This window comes from Protopterus annectens, chromosome 3.part1, assembly GCF_019279795.1.
Source record: "Protopterus annectens isolate FY-2018-M chromosome 3.part1, PAN1.0, whole genome shotgun sequence".
NCBI classification, from domain to species: Eukaryota; Metazoa; Chordata; order Ceratodontiformes; family Protopteridae; genus Protopterus; species Protopterus annectens.
The window spans coordinates 813280420-813296086 of NC_056732.1; positions in this window are offsets into that span (position 1 = coordinate 813280420).

Genomic DNA, 15667 nt, shown 5'->3' on the forward strand with positions numbered 1-15667 from the left:
TCCTGAGCTTTTTCAAGTGAGTACAAAAGCATTTGCTGAAGCCAAACCCTTTTATGTAACCATAGGTAACACATTAATTGAAAACAGGTGTTGTCAATCAGTTGTTAGATTCCTTAAAGGGGCTTTGCATTAAATGAAACATGAGATAAAAGCTTGTATTATTGAAAGTATATATATGTTTGACAGCTGGATTATGCTTGTAAAATTACAAAACATTAAAAACACTGTTTCAAATTTAATAAAATCAAAGTTAAAATGTTTTAAAAAGCTGCTATTGGAAACATTGGAAATCCATGAGTTTTGATGAACCTGGAAGGTGAAATTCTGTTAGAAGTGTGAGGGAGCATATAGTGTTAGTTTGTAATAGGGATCTTGATTCTTTTTCATAGTTCACATCAAAAAGGACACCCTAGACCAAGTGTCAGGTTGTCATACCAAAGAAAAAGGCATGGGAGTTAAGGAGAGGGGAAATAGTGAATCTTGAGTCCCTAAGTCATGTGTTATAATAAAATGCGCACATACCAAGTGGTAGTGAAAGAAGGCCATAATATTAGGAAACATGGGACAACAGAACTAATTAGTTACAGTGGAATAACTATAATCGTGCCCTTCTAAGTTTTAAAATGGGTTTAATACTAATAGTCCCGTTCAGTCCAGGTGGTCTACCTGCATCTAACCTTAGTTGCCATACTAGCTCACGATACTCGAGGGTGGATTCCCAGTCACCACCTCTGAGATCCGGTTCCACTTGTTCTAAAACAAAGAATTTGATGATAGCCGATGAGATCAAAGTATTGAGGAAATCTTTATACACACCTATTCTGAGAAAAGGACCAGAGTTGGCAATCCCTTCAACTTCCAGAGTATCCAACCACCCTACAAACAGTTTTATATACACCTACTCATCTAGTTCTAAAGAAATGGAGGAAACTGTCAGAAACTACTGGCCGGTTCTAGCCCTTTATGAAGATTTCAAGGACCTTTTACCCCCCAGACCTAGTTTTGTTAGAAAAAGAGGCATTAACTTCAAAGAAATCTTTGAAAGGAAACGGGACAGCAAAAAGAAGGTGAAACAATCCAAGAAGGGCATTTACAAATGTGGCTCTTGTAGCCAATGTCATGCTTTAATGAACGTCGAATCCGTATACATTCCATCTAGGAGGTTCAGGACAAAACCAACTGGTTCCTACTCTTGTGGAAGCAAAGGGGTGGTATAACTGGGTATTTGTACTACGTGTTCGAGTTTCTACGTGGGGAAGACTGAAAGAGAATTCAAGAGACGGATCTACGAACACTTATATGATATGGCTAAACAGAAAGCAACTAATGCCTTTTACAAGCATTCCCTTTTTTGCCCGGGTAGTATCATCAAATTCTTTGTTTTAGAACAAGTGGAACCGGATCTCAGAGGTGGTGACTGGGAATCCACCCTCGACTATCGTGAGCTAGTATGGCAACTAAGGTTAGATGCAGGGAGACCACCTGGACTGAACGGGACTATTAGTATTAAACCCGTTTTAAAGCTTAGAAGGGCACGATTATAGTTATTCCACTGTAACTAATTAGTTCTGTTGTCCCATGTTTCCTAATATTATGCCCTTCTTTCACTACCACTTGGTATGTGCGCATTTTATTATAACACATGACTTAGGGACTCAAGATTCACTATTTCCCCTCTCCTTAACTCCCATGCCTTTTTCTTTGGTATGACAACCTGACACTTGGTCTAGGGTGCCCTTTTTGATGTGAACTATGAAAAAGAATCAAGATCCCTATTACAAACTAACACTATATGCTCCCTCACACTTCTAACAGAATTTCACCTTTCAGTTTCATCAAAACTCATGGATTTCCAACGTTTCCAATAGCAGCTTTTTAAAACATTTTAACTTTGATTTTATTAAATTTGGAACAGTGTTTTTAATGTTTTGTAATTTTACAAGCATAATCCAGCTGTCAAACATATATATACTTTCAATAATACAAGCTTTTATCTCATGTTTCATTTAATGCAAAGCCCCTTTAAGGAATCTAACAACTGATTGACAACACCTGTTTTCAATTAATGTGTTACCTATGGTTACATAAAAGGGTTTGGCTTCAGCAAATGCTTTTGTACTCACTTGAAAAAGCTCAGGATTATCCTGAGTGAAAGCGCTTGTGTTTATTTCTTCTTGGACCTACTTGAATAAAAGATTTTTGCATTTCACATCAGCTTTTGTTTTTTGTTCCTGGTGGCTGTGGAGTCGTGTTACTTGGATTTCTGGCATTTTTTAAACTAACAATGTTCCCACTATTGCAGATGGTATAGTAATTCATACACTTATTACGCCCACCTCACACATACAGGTAAATGCACATATCTGACAAATTGTCATCAATGATAAAAAAAAAAATCTTAGCATGTGCAGATGACTCCACACTTGGTAGGGAAGATGGACCTGGAAGAAATGAAGCTAGGTAAGGATGCACATTAAACATTACAATGAGAATAATGGAGGGAGACAGTGAAAACACAATTGCCTGTATGTCTGCTAAGAATACTTTTAACTGAAACTTGGCTGACACATTCATCCACAGCCATGTGTAATAAACAAGTCTGTCATATAAGTCTATTAATTTATCAATAGCTTCATAAAAAAAAGTTACTCAGGAAGTATTACTTACGTTTTTATATATTTTACTTTAAAAGCAAATCTAAAACTTGCCATGTGTAAGCTTACCTGGAAGCTCCTCCTGGGACATAGTCATCCTTCAAGACACATCAGCACTGACATCAGTCACATGTTGGTGTACAGTTTCCACTGAGCTGTCTGGATCTCTGACAGTTGACAGGAACTCTTTAGTTTGTGTCAGTGGGGCATCAGTAGCAGTGCCCCCCCCCCCGTAGCCAGCTGTTCACAGGCAGCTTCATCTGCTATTCTCCAGGCTGATGAAATCATATCAGTGGCCCTATGATGCACCTAATCATAAGTCCTTGTGTGACCCCTTACTGCATCAATGTGGTTCACTAACTGGTTCCATGTCTACATTCTGGTAGCCATATCCCCATGTCCTCTCTCAAGAATAAAGGCACCATAGTGTCTGAAGACCTGCTCTATGACATAATGTTCTGAGTCACTGAAAGGGGATTTACATGGATTTGTATGCTTGGATGGCATAATCCAATGTGACATAAAACAGAGAAGGATGCAACACATAAATATCACCTAACTAAATTCCTGCTTATATACACATAGTTGCCAACATTAAGCACTGGAAACACATTTTGGTTATTAATACTGAAGTTTATGTGGTTGTACCACATCACACTCACACACAAACTAATGCTTGGCCCAAACCAAGGAATACCACTTTAGTCATGATGACTACATGTTTTCAAGAGAAAAACACCAAAACACATTTTTGTTGTAGCAACACAAAAATGGTAGGTGGCTCCTCACCCCCAACAAACAAATGAAGATCTGTACAAACCAAGGAATACCACATAATTCAATTGATATATAATGCTTTCAATACAATTCTCACAACGTGTACACATTTACAACAGAAAAGTCAAATTTATATGATTGCTAGTCACCTCTCACTGTACCCACCACTCCCCTGGAGATGTCTCTGAGCCACCTCAGAAGCATGACATGTGTCATTGACATGATATATTACATTTCCCTGAAATAATATCAAAGATTGTAAAATAACAAACTGGAAACCACCACAGAAGTTGTAAATCAAACCAGGAAAAGGATTCTTGCACCAAACGATACTCTTTTATTCTAAAACCACAAATAAAATGTTCAGATAGAGATGTTGAGCGCTTTCATCAATATACATATGACTTCCTCAGAACACAGTATAAGGAAAAACAGTTCCCTTATAAATACAAAAAGCCCGCCCTTTGCACTCATTATTCAATTAGGAACTGACAGTTGATGACAATTAATAATTAAATACCTTCTATCACAATGCAGCATACTACACTAACAAAAATTTCTATTATATCCCTCAAGCTTATACTAAAAAAGCAATAATAAACATCAATTGTTAAGAATGAATAATGAATCTCTTGATCCAACTACTGAACAAAACTACACTGTCACAATATAAAAAAATATATATATATTAACTGAATAATAAAAAACAGAATATATCCTATTTTTATTATACTGACTAACTTGTTAAGTCATGATAAGAACATATGACATGAATATATCCTGAGCCCCATCGGGATGAATAAAATAGAATAAAATAAATGCAATAACACTTATTTCAAATAATTATACTGAAGATGTACAACTGTATGCAAACTATCTGACATAATAATGAACTCATCCAGGAATAAAAAATATGAAATATGTACACTAGTGATATTAAATTAAGTTCTAACTAATTTTATTTTATTTATTTATTTTATTTTACATTTGTTGACCGGGCTAGTCTAGCTGGATATATGTCCATTTTCAGTAGAGGCCCGGGGAGAAAAGCTCCACACATAACATAAGCAAGACAGATAGACAAATTGTTAATAAAGACTTACACATAAAAATATACATTTAAATCAACTAGTAATCAAAAATCAGCATACATTAAAGGAACTCAAAAATTTAAACTCATACACAATGTTCTGTCGATTTCAAAGCAAGTTTACCTAATACATATGGTTATGCAGTAAGGCAACAGCCATGTAGATTACATTAAAAGCTCAAAGGGAAGAGAAGTAGAAGGAGTATGAAGGAAAGAAAAGAAATGGCACAAGGCCAGAATCAATAAGTAAGAGGAGAAGAAAAAGACAGTCAAGACGAGGTGGGAGAGATGGTAGACGTAGGTCAGAGCATAAGAGGACAGCAGGGAAGAGAAGCAGGGTAGACGTTAGTTTTCAGGCAAAATGAAGGGTTAAAGGTTAGGAGAGAGTAAGGAGAGGGAAGTTAGCCTGGAGTACTACAAGAACAGAGCCAGTGGTTTTGGAAAGTTAGCCTGGAGTACTACAAGAACAGAGCCAGTGGTTTTGGAAATGTAGTTTGATTTGTTGTTTGAAGAGAGGTAGGGATGAGATTAATGTTAACTCTTTAGGCAGCAAATTCCATACTCTGCCTACAGTATTGGTGAAAAGAGAGCCACCAGCTAAGTTGTGGGCCTTTATGGGTTTGGTCATAAGTTTACAGGAGGAACGAAGAGAGGTGAGATTGTTATAATGGAGTAGAAGTTGTGAAAGTATAGGGGTGTTACTAGGTTGGTACAGTAATTTGTGGGCAATTGTAAGTTGTGAAATATTAAGATAGTTTTGTAGTTCCAGCCAGCCTAACTGTTTCAAATTGAGGCAGTGATGTGTTCTAAAAGGGTTACCAGTGGCGGGCAATGTTATTATAGCAAGTTGCTAGTTTGTTTAGGTTAGTTTTTAAGGTTGGTGAAGATAGGAGAGGCATAGAAGAGAGTTGATATAAGATGGGAGTGAGCAATAGTAGCTCTAGTTGATGGGGTAAGAAATGGTTTTATACGGTATAATGATCCAATTTTTCTGTTAACAGTTTTGATGGTGTTGTTGATGTGTTGGTCAAAAACGGCATTGTTATCAATGGTAACACCAAGTAGTTTTGTTGTGGAGTCAGGAGAGATGATAGTTTTGTTGTTAGAGTAGATAGAGAAGTTAAGTGGAGAGGTGCGAGTGGTGGGGGTGAAGAGGAGAAGTTTGTTTTTGGCATTGAGAAGTAGATACCGTCTAATAAACCATGTTTCTACAGTGTTGAAAGTAGTTTGAGTTAGAGTGGTTAGATCAGAGGAGGTGGATGCTGAACAAATGATAGTAGAGTCGTCTGCATATTGAATGCAGGTAGCTTGAGGAATTACAGAGTGGAGATCATTAATATAGAGGGAGAGGAGAGGACCAAGGATAGAGCCTTGAGGGACACCAATTGCAATGGGAAGTAAGGAGGAGATATGGTTTTCCCAAAGAACGGCTTGTTGTCTGTTACTGAGGTATGATGTAAACCAGTTGATGGCATGGCTATCAAATGAGTGGGATTTGAGAATGCTAATTAGAGAAGAGTGGTTGACCATGTCAAAAGCTTTAGAGAGGTCAATGAATAGGGCAGAAGAGAGTAGGTTCTTGTTGCGATTGCTGTTAATGGTATCTGCAAAGGAAAGGAGGGCAGTGGTAGTACTATGGTGGGGTCTAAAGCCATGCTGACAGTGAGCTAAAATATTGTGAAGAGATAGGTACTGTACCAGTTGCTGATGTATACATTTCTCCATAATTTTTGCTAAAGGAGAGAGAAGAGCAATAGGTCTAAAGTTGGAATAGTCAATAGTTACCGCCTTTATGTAGTGGGATAATATGAGAGATTTTCCAGATATGAGGGATGGTTCCTTCTTGGATGGTTCTATTTATGAGTAAAGAAATTGGGTAAGCAATTTCTTTGGCTGCTTTTTGTAAGAATAGGGAAGGGAGCTTGTCAGCAGAGGGAGTACAAGGTTTGAGTTTGAGAAGTAGTTTGAAGATGGTAGAAGTAGAGATGGGTTGTAAAGAGAAGCTACAGTTAGAGTTTAAGTGATTGTTAGGAGGATAAAAGTTATTAGTATTTAATTGTCTAGCGAGAGATTGAATAGTATCAGAGAAGAATGAGTTAAAAGTATTTGCAGTTTGAAGAGGGGTGTCAGGGTTGGCATTTAGTGGGGAGAGAGTTTTAGCAGTACCTGGAGAAAGGAGTCTATTGATAGAAGACCAGAATTGTTTGGGTTTATTTAGGTTAGTTTCTTGTAGGTTGCAGTAGAACTTTCTTTTATCAGTGAGGATGGCTTTTTTGGTAAGATTTCTAAGTTGGCGAAAGTGATGAAAATCAGAGCTGATTCTATGGGACCTCCATTTGTTCCAGATCTTATTTTTGGAGAGAATTAGTTTTCTAGTTTCATTTGAGAGCCAAGGGGCTGTATTAGATTTCATTCTAATAGTGCGTTAGGAGCATGATTGTCTAGAATAGAAAGGAAAGTAGAATTAAAGAATAATACTGCTTCATTAAGTGGAAGAGTCTTTAAAGGGTTCCAGTTGCAAGTTCTGAGTTCGTTCTGAAATAGGTCGGTTTTAAAGTGTTTAGTGGAACGTATTTTTCTTATATTGAGGGGGGGAAGATAATCAGTCTTCTCTCTTGCAATGTATGTTAAACAGTGATCACTGAGGTCATCAGGCAGGGTCCCAACATTATAAGTGATATTAAATTTGTTTATAAGAATCCAGTCTAATATAGTCTGTTTTCTGTTTAACTTATTAACTCTTGTTGTGGATGTAATGGTTTGGGTAAAAACCATTTAGGTTAATGTGAGAGATGGGATTATCGGTATTAATAGCATTCCAGTCAATATTTAGGTCGCCAAGAATGATAGTTTCTTGGGGGTAGTAGTTGGAAACCCAATTGAGAAAGTCTTCTACAACTGGTATGTTGTTTCCTGGAGGTATGTAAATACAGATGATGTAAAGGGCTTTTTTGGCATTAAGTTGAAGTTTTGAGATGATGGCTTCCACCTTACTATCTTGGGTTGGACAGGCAGGTAGGGTAGAGATATTAAGATGGTTCTTAAACAGCATTGCTACACCACCACCCTTTCATTTGTTACGGTCAAGCCTGAGTATATTATAGCCTTGTGGTATAATCTCAGTATCCTTAGTGGCTGGCTTTAGCCAGGTTTCAGAGAGACAGAGAATGTCAAAGCTGTGTATATCTAGGAGGGTGTGAAGGTAGGGTACTTTGTTGTTTACACTGCGTATGTTAAGGTGTCCTATGAGGAGTGTAGTATTGGTGCCATGTTTGGGTGTTTGTGTAGAAGGATGTATGGGGCCAGGGTTGGGATGAATGTCACCGTCTTGTAGGGTAGGATTGATAGGTTTAGATGTGATTTTGATACTAAGAAGGGTTAGAGGTCTTATTTTTTTGTTTGAGTGTAGAGTGTAGGAGAGATGGGAGTACCTATGGTATTTGGGTAGGAGGTATCTTGGGGTAGTATTGGTATTGGAGAAAGAATTCAGAGAAGTATAGAAGGAAGAAGTGTGTGTCTGTGAGTTTGTTGGCTGAAGGGAAGTGGATACTCGAAAAGGTAAGGAGGTAGATTGAGTAAAGAGTAGAATCAAGAGTAAAAACAGTGTGGATAGATTGAGACTCATGTTAGAGAGTAAGTAAGTTAGAGGAGGTTGTAGGGAAAAGTCACAGATTAGGGGTAGTCTAGAAGAAGTGTGGGTGTATGATGTAAAGAAGGGATATATAGAAGTGTAACAGGAGGTATGGTAGTGGTATGAAATGTGAGGTAGGGAGAGGGGTGAAATGAGTGGGGAGATATAGAAAGAGAGGTAATAGTGGTAGAAGAGAGTAGGTGTGAGTAGTGTAAGGAGGGCTAGTATGTAAAAGAGGAAATGAGGGAGGAGGATATGGAGAGTGTAGAGGGGAGGGGATTAGTCTGGTGGTAAAGACAAAAGGATTGGGTGGTAGGACTAGGGGAGGGACTAGAGAAGTATAAGGTTAGGACCCCGGGGGGTGGGTGGGAATTGGGGGTAGGGAGGGGAGCGGAGTGAGCCCGCAGGGCGAATGGAGCAGGACACAGAGTAGACCACCAAGGAGGGAGGAAAAAGTATCAGAGTAGGCTGGTAAGTCAAGATGGGAGATAGGAGCCTAAAGAGGGAAGGATTAGAGAGAATATCAGAAGGAGGAAAGGGATAGTTGTAGGAAAGGAGAGAATAGAAAAAATGAGGAATATAAATGCTAATGTAAGGAGTATAGGTTGGTGTAGGATGACATCTAGTGGCCAAAAAGCAGAGGTGCACAAACATGCACAGGAGCTTCCAAAAGTAGAAGTAGACTAACTGGTAGAGAGAGGAAAAGCAAGTTAGCAGTCTAAGGTGTGGGGGAGGAAGGAGATAAGGGAATATAGGGGGTGGGGTTGCTGCTGGCCGCTTAGCTGCGGTCAGACAAAGGCTTAGCAAGGATAAGTTTGTTAAAAATAACACTTCGTGATGTGGGTAGACATACTTTCTTGAACTCTTGAAGTAGTGGGTAGCAGAAGAGGCAGTGTCTTGACTTTTCCAAGGGCAGAGAGCACCTTAGTGGATTTAGTAGTGAGATTCACCCAGGCAAAAACACAGGGTAAAGCAGGGGATAGCTAGTACAAAAGAAAACAGTGGAAACAATAAGATAATGTTAAAGTGAATATTAGCATACAGAGTATCAAATGCACTATCAAAAATGCCTATGGCTTAGTGGGAATCATTTCATTGAGTCCGGGCAATGTGCCTGCATTTAGTCTTATCTGCCACCTAATCTCCTTTTCACTCAATATTGCCCTAATATTTCCCCCTCTGGGGTTGTATGGTATCACTTCTAAAATAGCAAATTTAAAGTTCTTACAATTTGGGCTATTGATAAGATGCCGAGATAGGGCATTGTTCATATCGTGTTTTCTAATGCAATACATGTGATCGTATATCCTATTCTTCAGACAACGATCTGTTTTCCCAACATAATAATTGTTGCATGTATCACAAATAGCCAAATATACTAAATGCTGTGACAAACAATTGCCAGGACTGTACCATACCTTACTTCGTAAATTATTATTTAATATAATGGTACATTCCTCAAAAATGTACCTACAATAATTGCACCGTCCACATTTTGTGGTACCCCCTTTAGGTATCTTTCTTTTCTTATAATGACTAGTTTTAACTTCTATAATTCTCTTGATATTATTTCCTATTGCTTTTTTAGTATAAGCTTGAGGGATATAACAGAAATTTTTGTTAGTGTAGTATGCTGCATTGTGATAGAAGGTATTTAATTATTAATTGTCATCAACTGTCAGTTCCTAATTGAATAATGAGTGCAAAGGGCGGGCTTTTTGTATTTATAAGGGAACTGTTTTTCCTTATACTGTGTTCTGAGGAAGTCATATGTATATTGATGAAAGCGCTCAACATCTCTATCTGAACATTTTATTTGTGGTTTTAGAATAAAAGAGTATCGTTTGGTGCAAGAATCCTTTTCCTGGTTTGATTCACAACTTCAGTGGTGGTTTCCAGTTTATTATTGTCGAATTCCAGGAATTTATCTCTTTTAATTGTAAAATAACAATTTTAACAATAACACTATTGAAGAAACGTAATAACCTGTCTATTTGAAAAATGTAAATGCCTGCCAAAAATGCCTATGCCAATGGTGAACTTATAAGAAGTGCATACAGATACATTTCCATTTTCTACTATATATATATATATATATATATATATATATATATATATATACATATATAATTTTCTTTGTAACATGTTACAAAATCTAGAATGCATTTGAAAATGCAATCATACCTTAGCAAAATTAGAAGCCTTCTCTGCAGGCAGATCAAAAGGAATAGCAATCTTCTGTTTTGTCCAGATACACAAGATTCCTCACCTTCAAATTCCCTAGCTACACAGTTACCTTTTTATAGCTTACATTTTAGCCTCTGAGCATGATGAAGATGCAAATGAGGTGTGAACTCATTAGAATTGCTGAATACCAAACTTTTGACTTTGTGTAGTAAATATAAACATAGTGTAGGCCATATCTCACTGTTAATTGCTAATGGATTGTAACTGTGAATGATTAGTGTGCGGAAGACGTAAGACACAGGAGCAATTCAGACTACCTCACCTCCATTAGGTGTGTCACCCAAGATACACTTAACAAAGGGTAGAAGTACCCTTAGCAAGCTTTTAAATGGAACTAAAGAGTACACATGTATTGTTTTGTTCATTAATAACCAACTTCTCATGCCTTTGCTGAAAAATGTTTTTCAGTGTCCTGTATTTTTATCATACATTTAAAGCAGAATGATACAAAATGCACTATAGACTGCATGCCTGAGAGTAGAGCACAGATAAGAGAAGAATGAACACAATACAAAGAGAAGACAGAGCTACATTGGTGCAAACATATTCATAAATGGTTGTGTGATCAATCATTGAACTAAATATGTAAGCCACACGTACAAACAAGTGAGAATATACAAGTGCATATGACTTCTTAATACTGTAGAGGAAATGGAATTGCTTATATGTGCATTATTTGCTTTCCTGATGCAAAGTTGTTTCTGTGGCAAGAAGAGATAAAACACTTCCAGTGGGTTTTGTGGGTTCATTAATTTAATAGTTCAAATCCAGAATTGTGTAAAAATATCTTCTTCTTCTTTCGGCTTTTCCCGGTTAAGGGTTGCCAAAGCAGATCACCTGTCTGCTCATGACTGGCAGTGGAGTTTTACGGTGTTGAGTTGCCAGCCAGCTGCCCAACCTTCCACAGAAGGCACATGCACGCATGCACCCACGCATAATGTGCTAACATGTATTTTGCATTTTTATTAATATTAATAGTTGTGTAGCTTGCAGCTTAGCACAAACACAGTGAAATGTAGAAATATTTCTAATTTAATGGAAGTTGAATTAAGAAGCACAACTCTGCTTAGCACGTTTAGGTAGCAGTCAGCAGCTTATATAAGGACAGCATAAATTAAAGCTGCATACCAAACGTGTGTGTAGCGCACCTGGTAAATGTGATAAAAAACACCTCATATAGGATCAGTAGACCATGGTTCAAATCCCATGTTTTTCTTTTGATGATAAAGGTTAATAACCAGTTAGCACTTTACTTCTTTTGCCTTCCATCATGCAAACACACTAAGTGGCTTTGCATAGCAGTCAGAATGCATACACAACACCTGCAGACAATAAAGATACATTAAAACTTTCAAAAAATGATACATTGCTACTTCTTTTGCCTTCCATATTGCAAACACACTAAGCAGCATTGCACTGTGGTCAGCACTCATGCACAGTAATGACTGCTGCCTAGCTCTTACTGTAGTAACAGGTGTAAATCCATGGTCACAATACAAGTGAGCTAGGGTTTTAATCCAGCAAGTTTCAAGTTTTATCGATGCTGTTCCACTGTAATTTATATAAAAATGAATAATATAAAATAATTATACATAAAAATGAGTATGTATAGCAGGTGAATTGAACATACACATGATATCATATATATTAAATGTGTAACTGTGGGTAGGCTCTGCAATTAACAATTTTTTTCTGACCTGGGATGGACTTCATGCTAATATATGTTCATAGCCACAATACAGATGAGCTAGGACTCTAATCCAGCATACTCCAGATTGTATTAATGCTGTTCCAGTTAATTTTGAATAAAAATTAACAATATAATGATAATTATACATAATAACAATATCTATGAATAGCAATGGATATTATATGAATTATATGTGTGACTGGGGGTATGCTGATGTTTCTGTAATTAAAAGTTTATTTTCTGCCATGGGATATACTTCATACTTTACTGATACTCATCTACACAACTCACATAACACAAGTCTAGCTGAAAAACTGAATGTATTTTGTGGTCTGACACAGGACTTGGAAATCTTTCCTGCAAGTAATGCAATTATATGCCTATCCAGTATATCATCACACATTACTCCTGCAACACACAAGAGAATGAATAAACCAGGACCTTGTCAGGGCACACACAGACATGGTTAGGCACTCACTCTTTAATGTGTCTGTATAATGAATGAGCAGGTCAGACAAACATCTCATCTGTAGCAATGAGAAAAGAAACACCTATGTGGGAGAATATGTATTCTCTATTTTACATACGTTTGAATCCCACATTGTACTAATTAGTATTATCAGTGTGTAAAGCCCCACAAAAATATGTCAAGTCATAAAATTTATACCCTCAATACATGCATTAAAAGTAATCTAACAGGTATAGCAACAGACAATCCATAAAATTAAGGCCAACTGTCACATTATCCTTCCTGTTTCATAAACTGCCTTCCTCTCTGTTTGGCACTGTTGCTCTCTGCTTAACATCAGGCACACATGGTTGGCATGGCTGTGCGGGTTTGCACACCAACTGTCAAACATAATATCACAAACTGGTGAGACAATCTTTTAACTGTTGGTGAATTATCTGTGCAAACATGGCAGAAGCTAGGAAGGAAGTTGCCCAATTTAGGGCTAAAAGATGGAGTGTAGATGAGTCCAGAATATTCATTGCAGTCCTTGTAAAGTGCCACAGCCAAAGGCTGCTGCAGGATGAACTACACCAGGTCTCAATATAAATCAGAGGCTTAGAACAGTCTAGCCAAGGCTGCCTCCAGTGTGATTGTCATTTCAGTGGCTGGATGATTTTAGGACTGCTGACATCCCACAATTGTGTAAGTATTCAGATAAACATACTTTGATATACAAAGCTAGAGACAGCCAAGACTGGTATGCATAATGTTCTTCTCTCTTTTTCTCTCCTCTTTATTTCAGAGCTGCCCATCAGATCACAGTGAACACAGAGGCCCATGCTGAATGCTTAGAAGGACTGAGAGAAGCAATCAGTATGTATGCAACACAAATTATTAAGAGATTGCTGTTCCATACATTACTAGCAAATTAAGCATGCGTACCTTAACTGTAAAATCAAAAATGCATGCTTCATTCTCTAACTCAGGGTAATTGTAGGAGTCAATTGTAACAGTGTACTCAGATGTTTTGGGTTCCAATCACACAAGTGACAAAGACATACTAAAAAAATTATATATTAATTTCAACAAAATTGGTATAAATGCCATGTTGTTAACTTAATCTGTATTATTTTAAAAGCATATGTGCAATATATGCAGATTGCAAGTATTATTTGAAACAAATCTCAGTCCTATTTTCAGTGGCGGCTGGTGACTTCAAATCACAGGGGGGCTGCAGGAGACGCTGAATGGGTGGGGTCAAAGGGAAGGGGTGTGGTCAACCATAAAGGGGAGGAGCTATGCACAAAACCACAAAAAACTAACTTTAATTAAATACGCTGCCCTGGGTGGCAAACCATCATTATGAAAGTCCAATCAAGACAAAAATCAGTGTAGAAGAATAAAAATATTTCAATGCATTGGCTGCATGACAGCTTACTTAATATCTAGATGGAAACAAAAGGTTGTGAGGCATGAAAAATAAATTACTTTTAAATACATTACTGGAATGCCAGTCAAAATCAAGTATAAGAAAAACCAGAAGCACTCAACTCAAACCACTTCTCCTTGCACTGCAGTTCTAATTATAATATATTCAGCTTTATTAAAGTACCAAGCAACATGCTGAAAGTAGAAATCTATGTGATGCCCCCACTTGTAAAACTGTTTCTTATCCAAAAAGACCTGCTGCCTGACAACTTGTTTCATGGGAAAACATGATAAAAGTAAAAATGAAAAGCAAACAAGAAACAAGCTCAAGATACATTGCTTAAAGGATTACTGTACAGGTTATGGACCACACATGATTGGCATTCTGTTTAGTTTACGGGTAAAGTCTGTAGAGATGACTGGAAGTCTCAACAAGTGTAATGAGCTTTTAAAATAATGGAATCCTGTCCTTTAATACCCAAGGCTTATACAGTATCTAGTCAAGTATTCTCTGCATGGCAACAACAGAAAGGCTTTCAATGTTGGCAATTCTTTAACAGTATGCTTATTAAAGCTTACTTGCATCTTACGATGTCAGACAAGCTTACCTTATGGTCATTAAAGCATTGCTACTTAAACACAGAGCAACAGGCACTTTGAGTAATAAGCATAAATCTGAGTAATAAGCATAAATCAACAGTACAAAAATATGACAGAAACCAGACCATTCTGCAAAATCAAGGACAGATGAAAAGCCACTGTAGTACTTATGCAGTGTGTCCTCCCCATCCAAGGTAGATACAACTACTCCTTGCCTTGCTTGGACACATCCAGAGTCACTACATGGGGGAGTGGGGTACAACAAGCATGTCACAATTTGAAATCTCTCTGGCTGACTGTGATGGCCCTGACACATTTGTCATACCTCTCAACCTCAAGACCAAGAAATCTGGACAAAGCCATACACAGAAGTGGGACAAAGGCACAACAATAAGGACAATTTTTAAATATTGCTCTAATAAACTTAGAAAGATAATAGAATAGGTCTTGCATTAGTATGAATTTTCTGAAGGGTATAAAATCTGAAACTCAAATGTCTGTCATTTTCTAACTTCAGTCTTTAGTGATTTGTCACTAATTTGCCAAAAAACACAATTTTATGAAAAATGGACCAAAAATGTGATGCAAAAATATAAACTAGACACACAATACAGCTGCTACCTGTCAAAGAAGGGACACTTTAATATTAGTACTGCTACCTTGAGCAGCTGACAAAATAAAAGACTCTACATGCATTTCAAGTAATCTATAACTTTGATTATTACAGTTATTTCTTAATTGTAAACCCTCCATGTTTTCTTCCAAAATTGCTATTTTGCGGAGGGATTATTAGGGGGAAGAGCAACATTTTGAGCCAAGAATTGGGGACAGTTGAGAGGTTGGCTATGCCTAATTCTATAAAGCAATTTATTTGCATGTACCTCTCAACCTGTTAATGCAGTAAATCTGAACAAGGCCAAATATATTGGGGCACATATAAACAGTACTAAAAATTGCTCTTGTATAAATTGAGACAGTTGATAGAACGGCTCTTACTTTAACATGCATTTTTATGAAGGTTATGAAGTCTGAAACTTATTATTTAGTGACTTCTGGCAAATCATTTAGGAATTAAAACTACAAATTTTATGAACAACAA